Below are 22,617 nucleotides of genomic sequence, written 5' to 3'. Positions count from 1 at the left end.
CCTAATTTTTATCATTTGTACTATTTGCAAGAATCTGAACGAATAAAGGAATTATTGAATAGTCTTGATATTCCGTTCACGTATCAATTTGCATAAAGACTAAAAAGGGCTTTTATACTTGCTCTGATCAAGGTTTTGGACAATGTTAGATACGGGAGTTCTTTAGGGTTATGCTCTTTTTTATTTAATTTATGTTTATAGGACTTCATCTCTTTGTTGGAATTTTGTAAATATAATTTTTATATTAATGATCTATTTATTATATACACACTGATCTCGGGCACCTTAATGAGATGATATACAAAGTACTCAGATAGTCAAACGCAGTGAGTTTGCTGTCATGTTGCCAACAATTGTGCATTAACTAATTCTGATAAACTCGAGATACGATGAAATAGCATTATGTCTGCCGGGTTGCACTCAAGTGAATTCCAATTTTAACAATAACACATAAATGGCAATATGTCAGCATCCGTTTATTGCTCACAAAGAAGTTGCTGTCTATTGTTGTTGATAACAATATAACGCATTAGTATTGCTGATTGTTCGTTCTTAAAATTTTATCAACTTATTGTATGTAGCATTGCTACATTCGTTATGTATCTATGTCAATATCAGCAAATGTACAGCATATAAATAACAAATATATAACAACACACGCAATGCATAGTTTGCTCAATATGTTATATTGACGCTTAATTATCTGAATAAATAAGGACATATCAAATATATTTGTATAGACTTCAAGAAATAAGTTAAGATTAAACTCTAAGAAGACTATGCAGTAAAAAGCCTAATATTGGAACGTGTCGAAACAACGATGCCCAAATTAGTACGATAGCACTGATAAGAATAAAAAGATCGACGTTTATTTAAATTTCGACTTATTTTCGAGTTACCTTGAACATTTTGACAGGAATGATAGCCACTTCCGTTATTGCTTTGTTCAATTTTACTATTGTAACTTTATATATATTCGTTTAAGCATAACATCTTGATTCGAGAACGAAATGGTATTAAATTGATATTTTTGATTCAATGTTGATATGAATTTATCGATTCGACATCAATTTCAGATCAATTTAACGAGTTATTAAGCCTGTTCTTTTTAATTGAATTTCTTGCCCGATTCGTCTTTTGTTCTATATTAGAGAGAAAAAGAAAAAAGATAAATTGTACAAGAAATTCAGTCCTAGATTATAAAAAAAAAAAACAAATCTTAATACGAAAGTATGAAGTTAAAGAAAAGAAGAAATAATCGAAATTATTCTTTGATTCGACATCAAATTAACGTTGAATCGAAATAAATTTAATAATTTCAATATTGATTCAACGAGTCATTTCTTACTGGGGGAAGAATTAAAAAGTTAATAAATTTCTAGAAATGCAAGTCCTTCAAAGTTTCATAGTGATTTCAGAGTCAAAGATTGTTCGAAATTTAACTGTTTTTGATGTCAAAAATTGCTCAAAATCAAACTGTTTTCGATGTTGAAAATTTCTCAGAATCAAGCCCTATTGAATCTCAAATCAATATTAAATTTCCATCTCTTTTCAATAATCAAATTTCGATATCGTTTCGACTTCTCATTTCTTACTAGGTAATGACAATGAAAATGATAATGACGAGATAAATAAACGATCTTTCTTGGATCGAGTTACATTGATAAATCACATATAGTAACTTTGTTATATATTTCTTAGTTACTATCTCCAGCATTCTCTCTTAAGAAAGACAAGTTTTTAAAGTGATCTGCAGTAAATGTTTCAGTTTATCAGTTAAAAATGTTCACACTTCTACTTTGCACTAATATAGGAGATTTAATTTTAACAATCCTATTATTTTTAGTAAGTGATGCCGCGAATTAGATAATAGTAAATTAGGAACCAACGACAAAAATCAAGCAAACAAGTGCAAGAGAATAAAACGTGTCGCGACATCGAGATGAAGGGACAGAGTAGGAACGAGAAAATTGCGTGCGTCGTACAGTTACGATGTCCCGCAATATTTTGCATCTTTATATTTTTGCATATTAACTATTAAACACAGCATATTCGGCATCAACTTACAGGACATACGTAAAATACAAAATAAGTTTCAGAATGATGTTCTATTACTATCGTTATGTCGAACGAAATTCTTTAAGTTATCCTCTAAATGCAGCTGACTGAATGAATGATTTTGGAATAGTCTATCGACTGACTTAAGAAATTCTACTTTGAGTTCCTTTAAAAACAAGTTGTGTTTTTAAAAGATTAAATTATCTACTGAGCATTAAATAATAATTCTACAGCTCTTCTAATTTCGTAATTTATAATATTGTTATAAAGTATATTCTAATTCTATAAAATGCTACATTTATATTTTACAAGTAGAAATGATTCTGGGATTTACGTACACAACAAAGAATAAAGATTATTAAATCAATATGTTATAACTGAAGGAACAGCCGTGTGTTTTGGACACAAGAAATATGTAAACATACTATGGGTTTCGAGCAATAGTCGCTGGATGGGAAAAACCGACTCGAACATATTCGTACAAGCGCATAAACCGTTGCGTCTGATATTTTCACTATTAAATATTCGCAATTTTTACGATGGCACTAAAATCATTCAAAATAATCGCTCTAAGGCTAAAGAATTTGGTTGACTTGGTGCTTTATAAAATAAATTACAAAGCACTTTTATTGTCTAATTTGCTTTGAGGAACCACACAATATAGCGAATAATTTTTCGTTTTTTTGTGATTTTCGATATTTTTATCGCGTTACTTTTAATATTTACGATTCTTAGAGTGATTTGTCTACACTTCTTCAAAGAGCGCCGTTTTAAATGCAACTCGCGAATAGCATCTTTATAAAATATTTTGTATTTTTAATGTCAGAACATGATTGTATAACTCTATGTATTATCGATACATGTATTATAGTGTAGAGTCCTATCCCGTGAATGACTGCAAAACGCTGAGCGTTTTCCCGACTTAAAGGTATAATAGTTTTCTATGTGTTACCATCACGTGATGTAATCTTTTAACTAACACCATCGGATTCCTCACCTCAAAAACTATAAGAAATGATATTCATTTTAGTTTCCTCAAACAGTAAAAACAGGCTTTTCGTAACATCCTTCTTTATTATTTGAAAAAATATTTTTTTTTTTTTCAAATTGCTTAATATCTGAATAATTTATAATTGTCCATCCCACTCGACGGCAAACTCTCGTTTATTAATTAAAGTAATTTTTCAATAATTCAAAGTGTAAAATTTTATTCATTTAGTATACAATAAATTAGTGCTAAATAAAATTGAATATTTTTTAACATACTTGCCGAATGTAGCTGGGCGGTTCGATAAATTAAGCGATATTATTTATCAGTCAACCGTATTTCAACGCTTGACAATTAACATCATGACACGTGGCCTTATTTCAACAACGATGTCAATAAATATGCTAATCGCGGCTTCGCGCACTCTTAAAATTCTCCATTCAGCGGCTGTAGATTCATTTATCGTCACAGAATCAGCTGCTCTTTAATTCGACAAGACATTTAATACGCCCGTAATGCATGGAAAGTTGTACCGAAGTTGCACAATCTAGGCAACTCGAAAATAATTTTAATCTAATCATACAATAGTAAAATTTAACGTGTGACATTACTATTGTAATATAGTAGAAGTAAAAACGAGACAGACTTTATATGCAAAACAAAAGCTCTTTCTTTTAAAGAATGTAAATTATAAATGCATATGTGTATTTGTATGTGTATGTGTACAAAAAGGATGTGTTGCCCGATTTTATTATTGATTAATAATTAACTGTCTTTTAATAATCACAATTAAAATATTATGTTTTAAAAAGTATATTTCTTAAACTTGAATATTGTCGTATATATACATATATGTATTTATTTTTTATATTATACAAATTTTTATATTGATTGAACATACAACGTAAAGATGTTAGAAAGTAATACAAAAATATTATATATACAATTAACAAAAAAGATATAATGAGTATGTCAAAAATTCAATACAAAAATTTTAACAAGAATTGATTTTAACACAAATAGAAAATGATTTTACTGTGTATGAAAAGTGTATGAAAGAAAGATAGAATGTTTTGTATTGCAAATCTAATTGTACATACACATTCCAATAGTTACAAAATTCACTTGCTGTATTAAGATTCACAAACTGTAAAAATATAAATTTTAATAGGGCTGAAAGGTTTTATGTGATTTTTGAAGAATATATGTCTTAATATTAATTTTTGTTAGAAGCTTTATTTTTTTGTATATAATTAATTAACTTTTTGTTTACATTTAATTGTTACAAATATTAATACAAATACAATCAAAAAGAAATGAAAAACCAAAACTTGCCAAAAGAATATTCTATTCTTAGCAAATCTATTAACTCAACTAATGAATTAAAAAAGGGGGATAAAATGACAACGTTAAAATTGTCGACTTTTTCTAATTTCTGTAATTTCTGTAATAATGTAAAAATAATCCATTTTTCAGATTCACTAAAGCCTTGTTTTTATCATCTGTAAAATTAGAAACTGTTAAATAAGTTATAATCTTTTAAAATTTCAATTTATATGGTATTCTTTAAGGATGTGTCAGTTTCGTCATCTTGCCTTCATACGCGGGTAAGATAATTTATTATAGAGGATAAGATGACAAACAGTCAAGTAAAGTTAAAAACGTACTTTTTATGAATAAAAAAGTACTTCTTATAAATAAACTTATATTAATTTGACATTACAGTATAGTTAAAAAGAATATTAATGGAACGTAAAATATTTATGTAATTTGCAAAAATTAAATTATTAAAATTGCGATATATGATATATTGCGGTTTATATTGAGATTAAAATTGTATTACATATAATCAAAACGCTGTTAAGACTAAAAAAATTAATACACAAATATGTCATCTTGTCCGACTTTTGTCCGACTTATGCACGACTTTTGTCATCTTAAATATAGGCTGCTGGTATATCTCGTATAATTTGCGTTGAATTCTAAGAGCAACCGTTAAAATTACTTCATTAAAGTCTATTTAAACATTGTAGGATGGTTCGATGTGTTTCTATAAAAGCTGAATTTCTGTTTTACAGGTACTTACTTATTAATTTGTTAAGTTTTGTCTAACTTGAAGGTCTTAAAAGTGAATTTCAAATAACATTGTTGAATTTAATGTGTGTCTTAATATGTGTATGAATTCGACAAATAAAATCATATTATATGTAGGCTGTGGTTGTGAAAGATGGTTATCCACTCTGTACATCTCTCTTGCAATTTTACATCTCATTATGAACGTTATATAATGTTTATTAAAAGCACAAAATTTATTACAAAAAGTTTGAAGTTTTATTTAAAAAAATTTTTAAACCAAAAAAATTATTAAACAGAAATTATTTAATAAAATATCTTTTATGAAATGTTTGTAAAACCAGCGAATGATTAGGTAGAGCATAATAAAATAATTAAACTGCGCTAGGTGTTACGATATTTTTATTAGTTATAATAATTCGTAAAACACTGTTTTGCAGCACTTATTGGTGTGCAAGGATCGTTAATTTGTAATTTTTTTTAAATTCAAAGTGTCTGTCATGATATTAGTTGTTAGTATTCCGCGTTAGTAATCCCTCTGCTGTTCCTCAAACGCATCCTTTTTTTCCTCTTCAGTAAACTATTAATTACGTTCGTTCTATATGAACTTCGTATGAACTTTTACTTATAGGGTGATTGGTATAAATCTATGACTAATAAACTGGCGTTGATTAGAATTGTGTTGCGTTAATATTTACTAAATTATTGTCAAAAACGGTATTTCATAATCCTCTCCTTTCCTCTATTACCAATTAAATTAAATGGCGTACAATTTGAGAGAATTAGAAATTGTAAAATCACACAAGAGACGTTACTTCCGCACTAAAATCTAGCTACTTTAAAATGTTAAGATTTATATAATTATTTTAAGTGACATTAAATTGTATTAAATGTTTATTTTTAACGTTTATTATTAATAAAGTTTGTCCAGAAATTAGACTTAACTTATTTTTATCTTTTGTTTTGCTTGTGGCAATGTGGTGACTTCTACACTATTACAAATGTCATAAAATTCGATGTAGTTTTAAATTACACATTACATTTAATGTACATTAAATTTAATATATCTATACCTGAAAAGCATGTGAAATTAAATGCACCTTTGATAACAGTAAATTTACATTAAATGTATATTAAATGTTTTTTAATACATACTTGTTTGAAATTTGCTTCCGTTACATTACATTAAATTCTGCTGCCGATTTTTAACAGTGCTGTAATAGGTGAAATCGAAAACGTCAGATTTCAGAAATGACAATGTTACCACAAGTATGCGATTAACTTAGCGTTGGACTACAATTCTGAAATTTTCGAATCTCACTGATGCGTTTTCAAATATTGTAAAACAATGCATGATTTTAATTAATAAAATACCATGTAAAACAATGAATATATTAAGCTGAAAAAACATTAAAAAAAAACGTTTTTACATTAAAATATTGTTCCAGAATCACTATTGGTCTTTATTGTAATAATTATGAAACAACAATATTGATCCAAAACTAAATTAAGAAATAAATTTTTATAACCCATTTCTGTATTTGTTAGAAAATCGGTAAATATTACTGCGAAATCCGTACTGATTACTGGATGAAGTTTACTGCATTAATATTAGATTTTACACTTTATTCTGAAGGTTTGTTTTAAAATGCATTTATTAAAAATGGTGATACATTATATTTCAATCAAAATATAATATTTTTCACATTTGCTACAACCTTTTTCCATCTCTGACAATAAATGAATTCCACGATAGATAAAAGATTTATCTTTTGAAACAATTCATTCATTGATTTTTACTTCCTTAAGATTTTGAAAGCGTGTATCTTCAAGGACATTTCTGCATCGATCAGAACAAGTGATAATTCAACGAGTGGAGATTCCCCATCCAAGATCCAATAACTTTGCTTTCACGGACGCAGCAATATATGGCCTGGCATTATCGTGAATGTACTGAGAGAATGCCATGATTACTAAGAATGACCAAAAGTTAAAAACGAACAAAAATATGATAATCCTTATTTTGTATCTACTGATTGAAATATCATTAAAAACTAAACATCTATGAATATTTAAAGAAGCGGAGACAAAAAAAATAAAACATTTTAATATCTCGCTTACTATTTGCTTAGCTACTTTTGTTCTAATTTTCTAATATTTGTTACGTATGGAATCACATCTTCTTGATCGCATTGTTACGCAATCTAGCTGTTCTAATCTTCAATCCAAAGAATCTACGGATCGAAACGGCTCGTGACACGAAAGAGAGTATATTCGACGATACAATGAATAAACAGAGAAACCACGCGCGGTCGAGTGAACTCCATGAACGGTGCCTTATTGGGATATTAATCGCTATACCAAGCGAACGCTCCGCTCCCAGTGTTTGCAGAAGGTTTGAAGAGGCTGCAACACCAAAGCCACCTTGGCTTGCCCTTCCAACCCTCCGCGCCTCGCCGCGCTTTTAAACACAACGAAACGCTCTTCGCGAGATCCCGCTTCCGTGCCGTGCAGTGCTCGAAGACCCCAAGTACTCGGTCGAATACACGGATATTTCGGACACGTGGTACTTAGGTAGTAGCATGTAAGTTAGTGAGCAAGTAGGCGAAAGAATCCTTGAAAATAATGGCTGTCGATGGCGCGAGCGTTGTGTTTATAAAACATGAACGGGGCAAACTAATTGTTCGTTAATTTCCAGTGGTACTTATCGCGCCATTACTCCGCTTCGACATGCATTTGTTTGTGTCGCGCACCGCACGCACACTGTGTTTTGGATACGCGAATTGTTATTGCATCGCGATAATAGTCGAGGCGCTCTCGAATGCTAAATGTTTTTATCGTTGGTACAACAAGCCGCATTACATCTGAATCGTTACGGGAGGAAGAGATGAAGAGGCAAATTATACAGCGCAAATAGCCGCTGTAGTTGCCGGTTAATCATGTTGCTCGCATCGAATTTGTTTTGAAAGATGCTCGTTGCAAGATAAAAATCAAATTTCATAAATTTAGCAATTCATTATTAACTATTGTATAGATAAGAAAGTAAAATAACGAAACGAAAGATACGTGAAGACCCTATTATAAGCTGATTCCTAAATAAGTATAGAAATTGTGTGTGAAGAGTAATATTGATTATTTTAGGATATAAAGATCCTAACTACTCTGTTTTCAACTTAATAGTTACCTTTACTCATGCTTCTAGCTGTAAAAATGTTTCACCGATGTTGAAAAATGGTTCTTAATGTTACGTACTACATACGTACTACATGTACGTACATCAAATTTGAATAAAATACTCCTAAGCGTTTAATAGATTTTCGAAATTTTTATTTTTCTGAAATTCTTAATTCTGACACCCTGTATTCTGAAAATAATATTGTTTAGAACATTAGTTTTTAAAACCTTTTTGGTCAAATATGCTAAGAAGTATCTTCTTTAATTATTTGTACTTAACTGTACTGTATAATGTTGTAAATGCAATACAAAATTGCAAAACAGCCTAATAAATTGAAAGAGAGAAAGAAAGAAGATATTATGGAGTCACTCGTTTTATAAATAATTAAACTTGAAATTTTTGTTAAGTTTTCGTTCCTACATTTTTCTTCCGACATTTTAATGTTTTCTTTATTATTAGAAAGTCACCAATACCGACAAATCTTGTAAAGCGATACTGTTCTATTTCTCGAAAATTGCAGATTGTACTTTATTAGTACTGATAAAAATATGATCTGCTTAGATAATTAGAAAAGTAAAAACTCATAGTTCATACATTTTTGGCTTTTTTCTCTCTATATAAAATCTACTAAAAAACAAATTCTTCAAAAGTAGGAATATTTACACGATTGTTTTTGCAAATTGCACAATTTAACCAAGAATGAGTACATTATTGATAATATTGGATTATTTTCCGTGTTTCTAGCATCTAAAAACTTTTTTTATTAATATTTATATTTTTTTCTTTTTACTCACATTGCGGTTTTAAATATAAAATCGAGACGTATAAAGCTATAACGCTGCACCTCAATAATATATACTATTAGGTTATTAAAAACCATATAAGATAAAAGATACATTATATGTGTATATATATAATATATATAGGAAATTTATTTATTTATGCCATTTCATGAGACCTATGTTGACATTGAAGACTTTCCAGTATGTAATATATTATTAAAAACAAAATTTTAATCTTCTAATTTAAAAAAAATACTTAAATTGTGTAAGTTACAATTTTTGTTCGAACGACACTTATTCCTACTTTAAAAAATGCGAGAAAAGGCAGTTACGGAAATGATAATTTGAAGTTAAAATGAACAAAAAGTGCCAATTGGAACAGTTTTATTTAATAATATAAAGTTAAAAATAAATAAAAAATGCAGAGTATTAAGTAAATTATGTACAGTTACAATTCAATTATTAATGTCAATAATACGTTTACAATTTTTGTTCCTAATACAATCTACAGTATTTGCAAACAATACAAGATCTGAAATTAAATTGTAAAGCATTTTAAAGAGTCTCATACAACACGTCTTGGGACTCAATTTTTAATTTTGTACTGTTTAGGTTACAAATATAAATTCAAAAGTCGACATAATGTTGATATAGTATTTTAACTTTCTTGCTGCCTATTAATTTGTAATCACTTATCATACACGGCCACAAATGCCTTCTCATCTGAAGTTAGCTACATTCCGGGATTCATATAGTATATGTAATGTATATGCTATAAGGAATATAAAATACAGTTAGCTTTAGGTGAAAAGGAATATGTGTTTACATGTGTATTAAGTATTTGTTGTACATTTCATAAAAATGATATTTATTAACATAAAGGTAAGTTAAATACTTAATTGTTATATGTGTGTGATTAATCGATTTTTTAAAATGTCAAACAGCAAATAAAGAATGTAAAGAAATTTAATTAATTTGATTTCCTTCTCAAATACAATTAAATCAAACAGAAGGGTTTGTTTATTTATTTGTAATTTAGCCTTAATCTCACTTGAATTATTCTATCTATTTTATTATTTTAACTTTAAATTATTAATTGGATATAAAAGTTTATAAGATAAAAACTGCCAATAACACGATCATTTGATTGTTAAAAATATGAGCAAAGAAATGTTAAAATTGTAAGTAGGATATGTGATTTCATCATTTATTTTTTTTTTTAATAAAAAATGAATTAATATATTTATTAAGATAATTAACACTTTTTTTGTGAAATTAATTCTACAAGAAAATAAAAGTCTTTAAAAAACTAAATTAGCCAAATATATACCCAATCAAAGTTACAAAAACACTTAATATATCAGTAATTGGGCTATTTATCCTATTAAAGAAAAAGGAAAAGAAAATGTAACATTATATGTTGATTTAGGAGTTTACTTTGTTATGTCTGCTTAATTTACAAAAAAGGTGAATTATTACAAAATTTGAAATGTGTAAATACTGTTATATCATCTAATAGAAAACACTTTCTAATTTGTATTTGTTTCCATAATATCTCCAATTTTTATTTAAAAAATACAATCTAAAAACAAAATGGTATATATAGGCGATTTTTCCCTTTAGAGAACAGAAGCATTTGTAATGTTTTTGTTATTTATAAAAGTTATAAGAAATTGAAATATACGAAATTTTTATAATATATGTACAGTAACTTCTTCATATTTCTTTTTTTAATTTTCTTCATTCTTTTAACCTTTAGATCGCCCGAAAATCTAAATGCAGACTCTTTGAAATAATTCATCTAAACACTCAAAAACGTGCACAGAAGGTTCGATACATACCCCCCCCCCTCCTCCTCCTCGCACACATACACAAATAAAAACAAAAAAAAATAAAAGATGGAGCCACACTGTCTCTCTCTATGACCCCGTCGTTGGCTCTAGATAATGCTAAAGGAGCATATTTATAATCACATACTTATAAACCTTAAGCAATTTTGGCGCATAGGCATAAGGATCGAATATTTTCCAAAACTGACTTTGCCATCGTATTCAGTGACTCCAAAAACCTATGAAAACGACCTTTTTGACCAAATTTGAAATTTTGAATTTTTTCCTTATGTTAGCCGCCGGAAAGTCTATATATAGACGCAATGTCATATCCCCCATTATAAAGGTTATATCCAAAATATAAGTACAATATTTTAGGAACTTTCTGAGGGAATTACAATAGATCTAACGCCGGCGGTTTAAAGGTTAAATAATTAGGATTCAAGAATCAGAAATCCATTTTTTATTACAAAATAGTTCAGCACATAATTACGAGTTATTTTGTTTACTTTTGAGCGCTTACGTCATTTTAAATATATCTGATTATTGCGAGTGGTATATCCCTCTTCTTGTACGAGAGAACGAAACCGCGCGACGCAACGCGCGTTTTAATCCATTTAGGATTCTTTGGATGCAGAAAAGCGGTATATATCTTCGCTTTATCCGTTCATGAAATCTGGTTAATTACGCCAATCTTTTGATCTTATAATCTACCCTTCGGATAATGAACTTCTGTGTTCTAGACATTGAATACGCATATACAATGCGTTATATATACTCTTTACCGCAGTCGCGTTATCGTTATATTGTTAGATATATTCGTCACATAAAACTCGATCACAATTACGAATATCAACGTGATTTTATCATGAAAACATTAATAATTTCTTATTATTATATATAGTACAGCATTTAATGTGCGCGACTTGCATACATTATCGATTTATATTATAAATTACGTAATATACATATATAAAGCAAAAAAATAATATTAAATTAATATGTATAAATTTAATATTATTTGTTACTTTAATGTAATAATAATATGCGTGTATTTGCTTCTTTATAAATAAATAAATTTATTTATTGATTTATAAACATGCGTATACGATTCATTCAACTAATCAAATCGTACTATTGTTACAAATTCCTTTTGAAAATTCGTGCACAAACGTGTCGGTAGCACAATCATAGATACTTATTTGTATATTAATATTGAAATTTTGTTTTTGTACATTGTCTTAGAATCAATAAATCATAGATAGTTGCATAATACGTCATGGTTTAAGTCAGTGTACATACTAATGGTAGCTTGTTCAAATAGTAACAGAATAAGATTGATAAGAGCGGATGACGAAAAATTTTTTAAATAAAAACATTGATTTTAAATTTTATGTTTCGTTTAATTATTAATTTTGATTTACTTACAATTTATATAAATCTGTACGTTATTTAATTAAAAAAAAATGTATAAGAAAAGTAATAATGTTTTGTTTACACACATTATTATTCAGAGTTTTCATGTCATTACTTAAGAAATACCTACAAATTTAGTGACAACATAAAAAACATGAATAACAAAAACTACAGAATAGATTAACAGATTGACAATTTTTAAGTCAATAGTTAAAATTTAATAGCTAAAAGTTTTATATGTAACTGTCAATACGTACAGAAATTGTTAAGATATCGCCGTTTAATTGACCCAAGCAGCACAGCTCACAACACAACTTTTTCTTCTGTCAGCCGTCACTTTCACCGACTTCCAAGTAATTATTGAGTATACGAGATACTTCGAGATTTGAACAAAATTCACATTCGCATTAATCACAAGGTACGTTCTACAGTCCTTAACAATTGTTTAAATTTATCGCGAATAATTTTAAATCACATCCATTGCGACGCGAATCGACATCGTAGATTTTAAAAGATTTTCTTCATTTTAAAAGTGTATTTTCCACTACGATTTGATGTTCGACACTTCAGTAATAAACTTTACGTAATCCCCATTGTCCGACGTCATCATCAAGCTCAGTTCGTTTCAATCCTATAATCGTTTTACACATTCCATATTTATAATCACCAACATCTCGTATATTTGTTGAACTAGTCCTCTATCTCATTTTTAATTTGCTAATTATCGAATTATAAATTAAAAGAATTTTTCTTTAACAAGATAATTAATTGTGATTTAAAAGTTCAATTTGAGAGAATTATTCTGTAAAGAATAATATTGTTTAAACATCTTCATACACCAATATATCTTTTGCACCAATCTATTCGAAAACTGATTCTCTTCCGGCTTCTTTCCGGTTCTTCTATTAAATTCGTTCAATTTTATTTGAAAGTTTTCAATTTCAAAACAATGTCCAGTCAATTCACATCTCAGCAACGTCACATCGATACACGGTTTAGATCACTCGTAGAAGTATTCCCAATAATAGTTCACAATCGACGAATCCGACGATTTCCGAAGGGATGGATCGTGATAGATGGATCGTAACGGCGACCCCGAGGCTACGATTGAAAGCGCCGTTCGCCGTTGGTGAGGATGACGTGTGTGCGCTGCTTCGCCAGCGAGAAGGTCCCAGCTGCGCCGCGAAGGATGAAGGGCGAGGGAGCGGAGAAAGCTTAGCGGCAACCACCACTGACGTGGGCGGGACGATGGGCGGGGCGACACGGTGGCCCGTCCTCGTTGCTCGACCGGCGTTATCCCATAAAATTTTTCATCCCCACGTTTCTCTTTCCCTTCCCCCTCTCTATTTCGCTCTTTCCCACTTTTACTTATCACAGATTTCGCGCTGCAGCTATTTCGTTTCTGTCCGCCGCGCAAGTTGCTCGAATTCGCGGTGGATAGAACGAAGTGCAACCAACATCAAAAGTGCAGACGAAGGCACTCGCTCTCTTCGCTTTCGAGTTCGACACTTTGCATCGATTCCCCTTCGGAACTGAGGCGTCTGCTCCTTCTCGGTCTAATTCGTTCACTGCCAACATCATCGACTACACCACTGACCCATGTTGCTTTAAGAGCCAGATATTCCGGTGATATTCTTGAGCATCATCACTTTTTAGAATTTCTAATGTGATAACATTTTCTATCTTAGACTTTTTCAAACGACAGTAACAAGACAAATGTCAAGACATACGTTTTGAAGAAGTTATTATTTGCCCATGACAGGTATTACTTTTTTATAATTTCAATAATTTTTTGAAATTAATTAAAAACGATTTGATTTGTTTAAATTGATAAATTTTTAGCTGATAAATTTTCTGATGGATAAATTTTTAATTTAAAAAATGTAGTATTTTTTAATAAAAACATATTTTGTATTATTTTAGAAGATATATGTATATACATATGTATATATATATATATATATACATATGTTTGTATATATATATATACATATATATGTACATTTAAAAGATATTTATTTGTGAACTAATTAAAAAAAAAATTTATTCTAAAATTAGTATTATAAATTATATAGTCTTACAAAAGTTTCTTACTTATTTATAACTCCTTTAAATTTTTGAAATTGTTTTTATTTATATATCTATTTATTGAAAGAAAGAAATGACAAATACGTAACATAATTTATTCATAATCATTTTTAAAACTGTTATGCTTTTTCAGATATTAAATATAATATTATAGGTTTTTACATCAGTCTATATCATTACATATTTTTAAAATCTCTTATTTTTATACTTAAATTATTATTATTATTATTATTATTAATATTAGAACTACAGTAGTATAATTTTATATTTTTATTTTATATTTCTTTTAATATATTTTTGTAAATTAGGATTCTTTTGTATAGATATTTTTTCTAGTTTGCAAAAATTAAGGCGTGCGATATATCGATTTGTTATGAATAAATAATAATCTTACATAACATTGAATGCAAAAGGCATACACCTACACTAACATTATTGATAAACATATCATTACAAGTTATATCGACATTACTAAATCTTTGTAAAATAGTTTGATTTAATACGACCGTTTCAATATGGTTTAAAGAGAAAAATAAATTACAAAGTTTTACAATTGACTCAACTGCATTAGATTACATAGTATACGATTGTTTTGCTGCATACAAAATGTATATTTTACTTTAAAATATACTCTGCACCAATTGTTAGTCAATGCTAATAAAAACTATAAGCACCAGAGAAATGCGGAGAACACATATACATATACATATATCAAAATGAGAAAAATATCTGCATTGAAGGCTGAGGAAAAATCTGAACGAACATGGAAATCTAATTTCCTCCCGCAAAGACACATGCAAAATGGCGCTGCAGCGCTTACTATCACACCCGCACGTTCTTCAACGCTTATTAAAAAAGTATTTATTTAGAAATATTCGACGCGAGAGGTAAAAGCGCCGGCGGTGAAATGCATTGTAAAAGCGCCCCTTGATAGAGGGGTGAATTGCAGTTGTGAGTTCGGCCGCTTGCACAAGGAGTGTCGAACGAAAAGGACGAGTAGGAGAGAGTGGGTCCGCGAGGAAAGCGGAGTAAACAGGATTTCGACCCCGCGAAGGATCGACGAATGGGGTGGCGAATGAATACCTAGTATGGATTCGCCGGGAGCCAATAGCGACGCGTGATGTCCTCCCTCGTTCGAGAGAGAAACGCCAATCGGGTGTTCTCGCCGTCGGCGAAACTCTCGACAAGAAGAATGGTGAAGGATGAAAGAATGGGAGGGGTGAGGAAGACAGTTTGCACGACGGCTCGACGCAGCTCTACCTGCCTGCCCGGCTGATAAAGACAGACAGACTCTCCTGTCTTTCGTGCCAGATTATACCAGCTTTTGCTAAGACGGTGACCCCCAGTGTGTGGCACAACCACACCCCTAACACCGACTCGGTAGCCACCTACCTCCGCCGCTCACTTACATCCACTTTACCAGTGACGCCGTGATGCGCTTCAACGCTTTCTTCGAATTATACTGTTGCCTTTTAAACATCGTCTCTTACCTCACCTCGCTCCTTTCACCAGTATTAATGGTTCCTTCGCGTAATTAACTGAAGAGGAACACAAATTACGTTCCATGATAGGTACATCTTTATCGCTATGCAAAATGTATCTAAGTTGCAAACAGTTTTGAAGCTTAAGAATGACTATGTAAAAATGTTATATATATTTTCCAACATGTATCGGTAATAGTTTTTTATACAATGTACGCAGTAAAAAATGTATTTATGTATTAAAATTGGTCTTTGCAAACATTTTTATGTTAACTCGAATGTTAATTTAACATAATGTAAATATGTTACTTGAATATCATGTGTTTAATTGATATTTAATATTTTAATAGTGTTGAAATAACATAATTTATGGGTAAGTGAATAAACAATATAAAAATAATATAATTTTAAAACATAAATTCTAAGAGAAATGAGTAAAACACATACATGTCAAGGTGTCAACATATTATAAATGTTAATTTTACTAAAAAAATATGATTCCATAATTTGTTTCTAAATTGTACTAAAGCATTTTGTTTTTTTTTTGTGTTAATCGTTTATATAATGCTTTTATGTTATTTTTTAACATGTTTATCTTCTCTTTAATTAACTCAAAAATTTGAGCGTACAGTTTCAAATATGTAAAATATATTAAATTTAACGTGCAATTTTTTACTATGCATAAATTCTTTAATCCTTATTTAAATGTAGTTTACGTCGCTTATTTCATCCTTTGCTTTTCAAGTGTTAACTATTATCTTGTTACTATATCGTTAAATGTAATCCTATTGTTTCTATGAGAAATTATTATATTCTTTATTAAACGTCATATAAACAATACATTTTTAATTTTTATATCGAACATTTGACAAAAATACCCATTCGTTAATAACGTTGCAAATTGATCTGACGATTTCGTTGCAACCATAAATTGTATTGACAAATCTTAAATTGCCGAGAATTTGATTCGGCTCTGAAATGTGAGGACCAGTAAGACTTAATTCGTTGTTTGCCATGCGACACGAGTTTAGCACTGGAGCACGTGTCACGCCATATGACGAACGTGTATATCACAGTGTCGCACGCAAGCACTTACGCGACACTCGAGAGAGTTCAGGCTCAAACATTGACGCGAAGTACATGTCAATACAATATCTCAATGAAGACAATCGACGATTGGTCAAGAAAAAAGTTTTATTAACTGAACAAGATAATATAAAAAGAAAAAGAGAATACTTTACATTCTTTATTTATAACTTATCTTAAGTTAATTTAAAATAGTATACTATTTTTTTTAAAAAAAAAAGGGAAAAGACAACAGTAAAAACATTTTTTTCATGCAAAATGATATAGAATATATTTCTTTACAGTATAATATAATTATGTTTGTGTATATAAGATGTGAATTGTGATATGCATTTTATATAACACTTAAATTTATATTTACCATCAGCTTTCGAAATCTTTTAGTTAATTTATTACTTGAAAAACAGTTACCTTTATATAATATTGATAATTTTAACCTTTTACATGTAAATTTTACTCTCTCTCTTTCTCTCTCTCAAATAAAGTAATTCAAACATGAGCTCTTCGATCATCTGCGGAGTATTGCACCGTCCTAGTTCCTGCGGACACATTTATTAGCCTTCCGTTTTCCGCACGTATACTCTTATTAAATATTATACCATTTATTTAAGCAACTCACATTTCTGTCATTATTATTTTCACTTGCGGCACAATATTTTTATTTTTACTCCTACTTTTTGTTAGCTTTTACTTTATCAATATTTGTGTATTTATTTGTTACGCTTGTAATCTTTTCATTTCTTTTTCCTTTTCTTTGATAATTATTATAATTCATTATTTCCTCATATTGATCTTATGTATCTGCCATCATTGCGTTCTTAGAGGGCTTGTCCTAAAACGGTAATAAATGCTTTGTCTCTCTCTCTCTCTCTGTCTCTGTTTCTCTCTCCGTTTAATAAAATTACTGTATTTCATCTTTCTGTTAAAAGAATTTTTGTTTGTAATAAGAATCGCACGGAATCTTTTTTCCAATGTCAATACGAATCAACACTCAACAATCAAAAATATCCGACTGGATGAAAAATAGATCGCTACGACAATCGTGCTGCTATTCTATCAAATTTATTGACGGGCATATTCGCACATGGTCTAGCACGGAAGAGCGACGTTTCATTGCTGAACGCGTTTGCGTATAAAAATAAAGAAAGCACAGCTCCTCGTTATAATCAAGTAATCTTGTTTTCATCACTTCTCAACGTGAAACTTTGCACCGTCGCGTCGCTCCGTTGCTTCGAATCGATGCACCCTCTCTGTCGCTCGTATCTGCACCATATAACTGCCCCTCTCTGCCCGCGCCCACAAGTTGCCATAGCAAGAGGGGAACCATGACGGACAATATATCAGTTTACAATGATAAAAAGCAAACACGGGAAATAACACGAGGAATTACTGAACCAAACAATATGTCCCCTGTCTCTAGAGAGATAGGGCGTATTTCAAACGGGCCGTCCGCGCCCTGAACCAGCAGCAGCTCCGACGGAGGGTGGCGCGTCGTATATTTTTCCTCACAATACAACTGCGATCGTTTTATTTTATGTGGAGGCGATATCATATTGTTGATATTGAAAATTGTCTCATTATTACATGCTAAAACAATTTAATGACAAAATATTGATGCCTCAAAACGTCATTCATCTTTCGCGATAATTAAGAGGGGCACTTACAACCCTATTTTACATAGGAGAGACGAAACTATCTAATTACAACAGCCTTTCAATTATTGCATTCAGGGTCAACACAAATTCTGTTCGATTCCTGCCAATAATCTACTGTCATAAATTACTTTCAAAACATTAAAATGATTATATATGTATATAATATTAACATTTTCTAAAATTTAACTTTAAGATCTAGCTGTATTAATTGAAAAAGAGAATATTCTAGGCAATGTTCTATCTCCACAAAATGCTATTGTTTCTGTATAAAAATGCACAAATTTAAAGTGTATAAGAACGCAACTCGTAAATAAATTATAATAAAATAATACAAAATTAACATTGATCAAATCGATTGCTTCAATTATTGCTTCCACAAATAATATAAACAAAATTAAAATTTTTATTAAAAACATCTCATATATAATCGTATTTATGAATTTGTAACAAAATGGCATTGCTATATTGTGAAATAAATAAGTTATAGAACAACAATACTACATCATACAATTAAATGATTTGTAATTGTAAATTTCCTGATGTTAAAATAGCATAAAGAATACAAAAAATGTTTGCATGCAATGCAAATGTTTGTTCATGTGGAATATTTAAGAAAAGAGTGTCTTGTTCAGGGAATTGTGCATTCTTTATGCAAAAATTTTGTATATTTAATAACTTAATAAACATCTTTCTCATACTTATATGTGCTTTAAACAACTGTGTACCCGATTTCAATTTTTAAAATTTTTCTAAGATCTCAATTGGTTTAATTATTATAGACACGGCCCTCTGTTATTTCTTTAAGAAATTTTACAAGATTAGGTCTTGTAAAGATAAAGCATTGATTTAAAGTTTAAATTTTCAAGGATACAAGTAGCGCGAGTTTTAAGACTCTGAGATTCAAATATGATCACAAATACGCACGCATACACATGTGCACACAAATATAAGCATAACAGTTCTTTGCATTAAATGAATTTTTTATTACATTAATGTTGGTAATTGTGCACTATAAAGGACCCAGCTCCAATTATGTTGACCTTGACATATGTTATAGAGGCAAGGATACTGAACAACTTTTTTTTATAAATTAAGTAGTGCTCTCGTCTAGTTTTTGAGATATACTTTGAGAAAGAAAAAACAGTTTTTCTTAATTATTTCAGAAAATATTTATTTTATAAAAAAATGTGTCAAACGAAAAATGAAGCTCATAGTAAGCTCTATAAAAAAGGTTATATACATATCTTACCTAATTTCAATACTGTAGTTGTTATAGCAGAAAAACTGTTTTAAAATAAATTTTTTTTATTTTGAGTAGTTTTGCGTAAAATGTAGATGTTTGGGCAAAGGAGGGGCTTCGCCCCTCCCCCGCACCTCCTTGCCGTATTTTGTCTAACCTAATCTAATTCTATTTTAGTTGTAATTTGGCCAAGGATATCTAATTGACCAAGTTGCAATATTAGATTTGAAATTATGGCCCCACCCTCTCCCGCACCCACCACGTCATTAGTGGACCAATTGAGACGGGGTGGGTTAGGTTAAAAAAAAATACGGGGTAGGAGTGCAGGGGCAGAGATGGAGCCCCTCCCCCGCCCACGCGTTCTCTGTACATGTAAAAATTTGAATTTATCCAAGTTTTTTTAAAATGGTTTTTTGACTATAACTTCTAAAGTATTAGGAGTTAGGTAAAATATGTGTAGAACCTTATTTGTAGAGCTTATCACAAGCTTCATTTTTTTGTTCAACACATTTTTTTGTAAAATGAATATTTTCTGAAATAATTACAAAAAACTGTTTTTCTTTTCTCTAAGTATATTTCAAAATCTATAGGAGAGCGCCAATTAATTTATAAGGAAAACTTGGTCAGTATCCTTGCCTCTATAACATATGTCAAGGTCAACATGATTGGAGCTGAGTCCCCTATAGTGCACAATTACCGATTCTCCAACTGCATAATTTGTTGATAAAATCTTTTTTTTATATTTTGTGTGACAAAAGAAATTTATACATATATATATACATATATATACATATATGTATATACATACATACAACTTACGCTATCTCTTATTTACAATAATTTGTTTGTAATACACCTTTATTGCGATACACAATTCAAATATTACACGTTAAATAAATACAAGGCTGCGTTCAGAAACATCAGAAATATCATTTTATCCTTATTATTTATCGAATGTTGAACAAAGATAAAATGATATCTGGGTGCAGTGTAACTTTCAAGCTTTACAACTTGGAAAGTACTTAAGGAAAAATAACTTTATTATAGTATAACAACACTATAACAAAATATTTTTCTTCATTAAGAACTTTCCGAGTTGTGAGGCTTGAAAGTTACAGTTTATATAGTATATATTGTAACGTTTAAACTTCATAATTCGAAAAGCACTTAATGAAAAAGTATTTTGTTATAGTGTTTTGGAAAGCTTTTAAAGTAAGCTACAAAAATATGTAATGAAAAATGGAGAATTTTATTGAAACAATTCAAAGTAACCTTATCCTAATCTTACCACTCAAGGTGGTATTAGTCATACTAATAGTATCACCTTATGTCCCCCTCACTGTCATAAAACTCTTGTCGGAAACATTTTTCGATTTAACGCAGTGTTTCTGAAATATTTAAATAAATCTCTTAAAATAGACATACTATACAATAAAATACATGTAATTATATATATTTTATATGTAATTATACAGTAAAGTTGCTAAAATCGCACTACTTTTGACATAAAGACTTATAACTAAGAAATTATGAGGAGTATTTTTAATTTGCTTACGTCATAATAAAGTACAACATTTCTCCTTTTATACTTATTTTTTTAGAATTTTATGTATTGTATCATAAATTTTTAAAACAATTAGTAATTGAAATTAGGCTAATGAGAATCATCGCGGGTAAAAGTGCGCAATCATAAGTAATGATAGAGAAGAAGAGAGTAATACGGCACCCATTTTCATTTTATTGAATAACTTTGTTAATAATTAATATTTTCTATTAAAACTTGAACAATTACATTTGTCAGAGTGTTGTTTGACAGATTCTAGACTCAAAGTAATGAAATATTTATTATTTAGGACGTGATTTATAAAAATCTAATGCACTCCATAATCGGTGGAAAAAAAATGATTGTAATATGGCTATCCATAAAAATAATTTTCAAAAATTAGTTTAGTTTAAAAGAAACACAGTACCTTGTTACAAAATTATATATTTTTAATTTTTCATTATGTAGATTTTTCCTGATTTAGAATTTTCCTGCGTTCAAAAGCATTAGAAATATCATTAGAAATTTTATTTAAAATATCATTTTATCCTTATTTAACATTAAACAATAAGCATAAAATGATGTCTCTAATGTAAATACTGCTCTTTAGAATGACAATGGATTTATCGAAGAAATATTTTGGTATAAAAATTTTGCTTAAAAAATCATATTAACAAAATTCCATGTTTTAACTTTGTACAACTCGAAATGTATATGGCCAAATAAAAAAATTAAATAACAAAAAACACTCGAATGTATATACCTTCGTGTGATAATACAATCAAGCTTAAGAATAATGAGGAAGTGTATGTAATTAAAGGTTAAAAGTGTACCTTGAAAAAGTTTAGAAGTGCTCAAAAGTAAAAATGCCTTATGACAATTGTCACTTGTTATGTATTCGCATATTAGCATCACTCAAAAACGGCAGACTACTAAACGAATAATTCCATAAGCAATTGTTTTTTCCTTGGGTTGATTGGGTGTTGTAGCCTAATGTCGCAAACTGCCATTTTGGTACCTTCAGGACACCTGAACACTTAGGCCCGGTTTTTCATTAACCGATTAACTTATGATTAAACTTAACCTGATGTTTATCCAATGAGCTTCACCCATGATGATGCCAGAGGTGAAACTCATTAATTAAAACATCAAGTTAAGTTTAACTTCAAGTTAAACAGATAATGGAAAACCGGGCCTTAGACA

At 29.8% G+C, this 22,617-nt stretch overlaps 1 protein-coding gene across 4 annotated transcripts in view; it reads right to left on the bottom strand.

The window, feature by feature from the left end:
* Nucleotides 1-13,671, bottom strand: part of LOC105202888 (fez family zinc finger protein erm) — a 90,149-nt gene extending 76,478 nt beyond the window's left edge. For all 4 annotated transcript variants that reach the window (XR_005575831.1, XR_005575832.1, XR_003269038.2 and 1 more), the window contains exon 1: nt 12,579-13,671. The gene's annotated coding sequence lies outside the window, so the exon portion shown is untranslated. The remainder of the gene's footprint in view (nt 1-12,578) is intronic.
* Between the last annotated feature and the right edge of the window lie 8,946 nt (nt 13,672-22,617).

Source organism: Solenopsis invicta, chromosome 11 (assembly GCF_016802725.1).
Source record: "Solenopsis invicta isolate M01_SB chromosome 11, UNIL_Sinv_3.0, whole genome shotgun sequence".
In the NCBI taxonomy this organism is placed as follows: domain Eukaryota; kingdom Metazoa; phylum Arthropoda; class Insecta; order Hymenoptera; family Formicidae; genus Solenopsis; species Solenopsis invicta.
This window is presented reverse-complemented; position numbering and strand designations above follow the sequence as displayed.